This window comes from Neofelis nebulosa, chromosome 9 (assembly GCF_028018385.1).
Source record: "Neofelis nebulosa isolate mNeoNeb1 chromosome 9, mNeoNeb1.pri, whole genome shotgun sequence".
Lineage (NCBI taxonomy): Eukaryota > Metazoa > Chordata > Mammalia > Carnivora > Felidae > Neofelis > Neofelis nebulosa.
In genome coordinates, this window is record NC_080790.1 from 121314694 (window position 1) to 121321691 (window position 6998).

At 45.8% G+C, this 6998-nt stretch overlaps 2 long non-coding RNA genes across 2 annotated transcripts; both read right to left on the reverse strand.

Annotated features, from left to right (window-relative positions):
* Positions 1 to 313: 313 nt before the first annotated feature.
* On the reverse strand, positions 314 to 811 carry LOC131486255 (uncharacterized). Its single transcript, XR_009249265.1, has 2 exons — positions 773 to 811; positions 314 to 694 (listed from the first exon to the last, which is right to left on the reverse strand). It is a non-coding gene; the product is annotated as an uncharacterized LOC131486255 (long non-coding RNA).
* LOC131486254 (uncharacterized) lies at positions 811 to 5914 on the reverse strand. The gene is made up of 3 exons (XR_009249264.1): positions 5840 to 5914; positions 1203 to 1296; positions 811 to 897 (listed from the first exon to the last, which is right to left on the reverse strand). It is a non-coding gene; the product is annotated as an uncharacterized LOC131486254 (long non-coding RNA).
* Positions 5915 to 6998: the final 1084 nt, after the last annotated feature.

The following is a 6998-nucleotide window of genomic DNA, read 5'->3' on the forward strand; positions in this document are numbered from 1 at the left end:
TTTCGACATACGGATTTTGGGGGAAACACAAACATTCTGGCTGTGGCAGGGTTATTAAATAAGTGAGTAAGGGGGCGCCTGGGTGGCTCAGTCAGTTAAGCATCCAACGCTTGATTTCAGCTCAGGTGGGGATCTCATGGTTCGTGGGATCAAGCCTTGTGTCAGACCCTGTGTTGTCAGCCTCGAGCCTGCTGGGGATTCTCTCTCTTCTTCTCTCTCTGCCCCTCCCCTGCTCATGCACACGCACTCTTTCTCCCTCTCTCTCTCAAAATAAATAAACTCGAGAAAACTAAAACGAATGGGTACATACGAGTTGCATAGAACACTGGTTTAATAACTGAATAAATGTGAACCGTTATTCTCATTATTGCTGTCAGGTCTGGTAGGTGTTATTATCATGCCACGTATCTTTTCTCCTTACATGGGAGAGGGGGGAGGATTTGCAAATCATTCTGACTTACGACGTATTTAAATACTGTGATACTAGATAGAGAAAAAGATGCCTGGAAAGAGGTGCGTGTATGGTAGGCAGAATAATGGTCCCCAGAAATGTCCACGTTATAATTCCTGGAATCTGTGAATAGATGAGTTCACGGGGAAAAAGGGACTTTGCAGATGTGATTAAGTTAAGGATCTCGAGATGGGGAGATTGTCCTGGATTATCCGGGAGGGCCCAATGTAACCACAGGAGACTCTAGAAGTGAGGGAAAAAGAGACAATAGTCAGCATCCAAGAAGGAGGGGTTCAGAGGAGAAAGTAAAAGTTGGCATACCGTCGTTGCCGGAAGGAGACCACCTGCCCAGGAATAGGGCAAAATTCTTCCCAGAAGGAGCTCAGCTCTGTCAACACCTTGATTTTAGCCCCATGCGTCTCATTTTCAGACTTCTGACCTCCAGCCTGTAAGATAAGAAATCAGTATGCTACGGTAATTTGTTCGAGCGGCAATAAAAAAGCAATAAAGCACCACAGCTTTAGCTTAAAAAGATGCTCAGTACATCATGGGTCTGTGGGAGTTTCCAGTTTCTTTTTTTAAGTGTGTCTGGTCTCCAAAATCAGAAGAAAAGTATGTGTTTCGGGAAGAAATAATCAATTACAGACACCTACCCCATGTCAGTTCAGTTCTTACGCTGCTGGTGAAAGTACCCACCCATGGGGATCGGAGTTACCTTGAATGGGCGGTCATCACCCATCACTGAGCTTACTGTGGTTCCTGCCTCTTATCGTCGCTTCCGCCAACCCTCACTCTGGACCTTCTCTGTCTGCTCGAAGGCTCTCCCACACGGCTGCGTGTATATACTGTGTGTACAAAGCACAGGGGGGCTCTTGTCAAAATGCAGATTCTCTTAACATCCACTATTGATCAAGAAAATGCAAATTAGACCCCCAAAGTGATAGCACCACACATCACTGGAATAACTAAAATTAAAGACACTAATAAGACCAAAGTGTTGTTGAGGGTATGGGGCAACCTGAATTCACATGTCCTGCCGGTGGGAATGTGGGATGGTGAAGTCCCTTGGGAAAACTGGCATGTTCTTAAAAAGTTAAACACACACGGCCTATGACCCAGCCGTTCCACGCCCAAAGAGATACCCTCACAGAGACTTCCGTGGGGATGCTCACGGCAGGTTCATCCATGGTAGTCAGAGGCAGTAGGTACCCATCATGGAATGCACAGAAAAGAGTAAGCTACTGATCTACTCCATAGCATGAGTGAGTCTCCAAAGCATTTTTCAGAGTGCAAGAGGCCAGACTCAAAGAAGAGCCTCCTAGGGGGTTCCGTGGCTATAAAACGTGAACTAATCTACGCTAACCGAAAACAGAGCAGTGGCTACCTGTGCCTGGGCAGGGGGACGAAAAGACTGCAAAGGGGTGCGATCTTTTGGGGTGATGGAACATCTCGTGTTTTGGTTGTCATGATGGTTTTCTACGTGTAGACAACCGTCAAAATTCACTTAAAAGGCTCACTCTTTACATGGACGTGGCTTTGGGGTGCCTGGGTGGCTTAGTCGGTGGAGCGTCTGACTTCAGCTCAGGTCATGATCTCGCAGTCTGTGAGTTTGAGCCGCACGTCGGGCTCTGTGCGGACAGCTCGGAGCCTGGAGCCTGTTTGGGATTCTGTGTCTCCCTCTCTCTCTGCCCCTCCCCTGTTCATGCTCTGTCTCTATTGTTCTCAAAAACAAATAAAAAACATAAAAAAAATTTTTAAATGGATGTGGCTTATCATGTAAAAATTACCCTTCAATTAGTTGACAGGGCAGTAAAAGGCAGATTCCGATTCTGAAGTCTGGACTGGGCGAGCAAGCCTCCGTGTCTGGCAAGCTCCCAGATTCTGCAGAGCTGGTCCTGGGACCGCAATTTCAGGAGGAGGGCTTCTAGAATACCTCTCTTCACCTCTGTCACTCGCAGGAAACAAACCGGCTTTCGTTTATGCTAAGAAAGATGTTCCTCAAGAAACTCACCTTCATTGCCTGTCTCCTATCACCCGTATACTCTTGACTGTGCGTGACACTTGAATGCGCGGAGGGTAAAATGCCCCAAGAGGCGTTTCTGCCACCGTAACAGCATGTTCGCGGGTCACCCCCTCCCCTTCCCTTTCCAGCCCTGGCTTGAGCTTTAAATGGAAGCACACACGATGAGCAACAAAACATGCATTGGGATTATTGCACTAGCACTCTAAATATTTGACGAGATTTCTAACCTTCACCGAGAACATCCATTTTTCAGGTGTTCCAGATCAGAAGAACGAACAAGCAGGTGGAAGGTGTGGAAACAGTATCGTTAATACTCTTTGACCCACGAGGGATTAGAAATCATTCCAGACCAAACGGAAAGGCCGTTGGCCATGCTGGGCTTTTACTCAGCATTGGACATCTGCCTACTGGTCAGGCTTTGGGTTTCTCTCTAGGTCCCAAGGAATCCGCATGTAACACAGTCCCTTGATATGGACACAAAACCTTCACCCATCTCCGGTAGCTAACACCGTGAAAAATAAAGCTTTGTGGAGAAGCAGGTCCTGGGTAGTCATCAAGACTCTCTCTCTAGTGACAGAACCTGCTTCTTCCTCTGAGACCAGCCACTCCATGTGCAGTGCAAACCTCTATCTCCACAAAGTAATAGATTAAAATAGTTTAGGGAGCTCAGAACAATGGTACGTAGTTGAAACGGATGCTGTATGGATACAGCAAGCAAATGCCTTGCGTACCAAACAAACCAAAAAACTAGAGAGAGCATCGGGTAGAGCTGTCCTATTTGTAGATTTTCTGAGTCTCACCCCCTTTATACCAATGTCTCTTTAAGACGTTGGTACAGCATTTTCTATCTGCATTTACTCAAAACTTACACCACACACACACACACACACACACACAAATATTCTGCTCAACTATTCAGATTGCTTCAAATTGTGTATCCGTCTTTCTGGCTGTTTATTCTCTGTGGTGTTGTAATTTCATAAAGTCATGGCTACGGAGAACACAGGAGTTATGGTCCTTCCCCAGCACAATTGAGTCCTAGATAGGTATTACTGAGTGCTTAGCCCGTAGTAGCTACTCAATACGTGTTTTGTTTTGTTTTTTAATAAAATAATAGTTTGGCTCTCAAAGGTTTTAAAAACAGCCTTTTAAAGCGGGTACAAGGTTGAACAGGAAAGATTGCTAAGACTTAGCTGGTTCAGAAGTGAATGACTAAAACAACCTTTCTCTGTGTGTCAGACACAATTTTGTCTTCCTGCCTGAAAAAAAAGGTAAAAAGCAGAGTCACCTGGCTAAATGGTTTCCTAAGTGTCCCCCTCTCCCCAGGTCCCCCTGACTTTATGAAACAAGCAACAACAAACTCCACTAAAGCTAAACCAACGTGAAATAACCCAGGGCTTGAACTTGTCGCATGACGTCGCTTTAAATTTTAATGCGAACTCGGGAATAGATTTGCGAACAGCAAGGTAAAGCAGAGGCCATGAAATATTGATTCTGTACATTTTCTTATGCATTTTTATTCTCCAATTTAGTAAATTTTTCATCTTGCCTGCACTTAGAGTTTCCCTATGAAGTCGTTACTACCAATCGTATTAGCTGTTGTAAATAAATAATCGTTGCTTGAGCTGTTTGCCTGACAGGAGGTGGACAGGACCCCACCTCCGACTACTGACTTTCCACAGCCCAGCGCACGAAGGAGGAAAAGGGACACTCACAATTCTCCACACGGCAGAGTCGCGGCCACTTGCTCCAGGAAAGAGAGCTTTAAACATGGCAACAAGGAAGAACTGACATGTTTTTTCCCCTAAAATTATACCATCTGACAAATCACCCGCTTTGGTCTAAGAGATGGTGGAATTGATTTTGTTTGCTTGTCTGTCTTTAAAACCAAAACATCAGGAAAGACCGTCAGAACATGCTTCTTGGATATACCCTAACGTAAGAGAAAATACAAGTGCAAGACTTCTGCCCCGGTCTTAATCCTTGTATATGCACAAAAAGTTATATTTTATCAATCACAAGAGGCAAATCTGTTAGACATTTCTCACTGTCTTCATTCCCCAGTGTACTTCTCTTAGACGATGCACCTGCCCCTCTATTTTCACTATCTTACAGGAGGTGGGTGAGACCCAAAAGAAAGATGGAAAGCAATTCTGACCGCAAACAGAATGTCCCTTGGTCCCTTGGTAATTAACACATGGGAGGGGCCGGTATGGCTCCCTCACTTGTGGAAATCACTGCAGTTCTTTGTACAATTTTATACATTGATCGGTTGCTTCTCTGTCATTAGGTGAGATTGGCCATTTATTCAGGTTCCTGGTCACGCTGACCAAAGATTCGTAGTGGGCTATTCCAACTGGGTCCCAAATTTCTCATTCTCTGTTCCCAGAACACAACCAGAAGAGGGTGGGATAACATCAGGCTGGGAATTTAGCCTTGAAATAGATGAAAATATGTCTCCTTTTTATTTGTTCAGCAACATGGTAATCCTGTTAGGGGAGCAATAGGGTCCTTTATTCTAATTCCTACCCTTCCCCCCCCCCACCCCAGTTTTATGGTGATTAAAGTTATATACGCTTGCTTACTGGAGAAAGAGCTTCAATTTCCAAAACAATGAAGATCAGTTTAACTAACGCTCCGCCTCTGACATTCTTTATCCATCCCTAAAAAAACACACAAACAAAAGACCACACACACACACACACACACAAAACAAACAAAAACAAACAAGCAAACAACAACCATAAAGGACACATCCAGCTCAGCGGGAGAACAAAGATCTCCAATAATGGATCACCTTAGTTTTTACTCTGGTGTCCATTCTAACGCTTTTTATGTAGTCTTTTAATAGCCTTTAACCCTTTTCAAGGCATCCTTGCTTTCCCTGTTTGCTTCAAAACCCTCAAATACTTGATTCATATGCCATCTCAGCTTCAGGAAAAGAAGGAAATTTGATTACGGCAATAGGGTCCAAGTGGGATTTCTTTTCCCTCCCAAGTGTGGTGACTCTTGTATTGGGTCAATGCATCTGCGTTTTGGGGAATAATCTTAAATATGTTCATCTGAATAGCATTGACTGGGGTGCAAATACTGTTACCTTAAGACAAATGCGGTGCAGGCACAGGGTGGCAAGATGCAGTCAGGAAATCCAAGTGCCAGGTGTTTGGGTCAGACATCACAGGCACCTCTCTCCTCTTAGACTTTTAAAAAACTTCTCCATGACACCCTTAGCTGCATCCCCATTGGAGAGATGACAAAGAGGAAGAATGGACAGGGCAGAACTAAAACCTGGGGAAGGAGCTAATAATATGATGGCGACAGAAGGTTTTGGTAGATGTGAGGGAGGCACCAAGGCTACAACTTACCAACTCTTTCCTAAGCACGAGCATTAACATCAGGACTAATGCGTGGAACCTCACGCACTTCTCTGGGTTGGCGGGGTGGGGGGGAGGGAAGACCCAGGTGTGTGGCTAGGCCACGTGGCAGATGGCGATGTCATAATCTGAGCTTCCAAGGATCAGCATCCTTTGTGACAGCAGCACCCTGGGAGTCCCGGATTGGCGTGGTGGCCGCGCGGGGAAGAAAGGGGTGAAAACAGTGAGGACATGTACATTAGGGAGAGAATGTGGAGGATACCCTGGGGGGGGGGTCGTTAAGTTTTCCTAATTAGGTGGAGGACGTGTTGAAGGTGAGGGAGGCTCCCACGGTTGACGCGTGGGCTCTGTGGCCCCCGTGACAAAGACAGGGAGCTTCTGAAAGCAGGGCCCCGAGAAGACCTTAGGATTCATGTAGCTGCCACATCAAAGCAAAGCCGATCGGGGTTATAGAGGCACTTCCTCCAAGTGCCTCTATGGGCAACAGCAACAGGCAACAGCAGCAGGAAGGAGCCCGGGCATAGCCAAAGTTTATACTGGAGTAGAGGCTGTGCCAAATTAAAAGCGAACACGACCCCCTGCGCCGGGAACAACAGCTTCACCATGCATGGAAAGAATTGCCGCGGAGATAAATATTCCTGTGAACACTACTCATAGCTCAGGCTTCCTCTCAACTCCCCTCCGGCTGCCCGATAACAATGAGTGTTATAAATTTACACCGAAGAAGCCCTCCAGTTGGAGATCTGAGAAGCCAAGAACAACCAAAGGGACCCAGAAGGGGAAGCGAAGACAATTTACTCAAAATGTTTATGGAAAAACACCAGCCCCGCTTACACATCACATCACTTAAAGACGAATCACTGCAGCAGCAGCAACATCGGCTCTAGGACAGATTTCAGCTTATGAAACGTGGAGGAAATGCGTGCAATGGGCAAAGGACGTAAGAAACAAAGACGTTGTCAAGAACGTCTTCTTGTGCCTTGGATTCGGTGAGAGAAATCAGGGGCTCTGTGAAACCAGAGATGAGAAGGGTGATCATCAGATTTAAATGAAAAGCGGGGTAGACAACGATCAGGCAGTTTTAAAGCAGGAAACGGAGGTGTGTGAGAGAGTGGGATGTGAGGACAGAATTCAGCTCTAAGATCAAGAG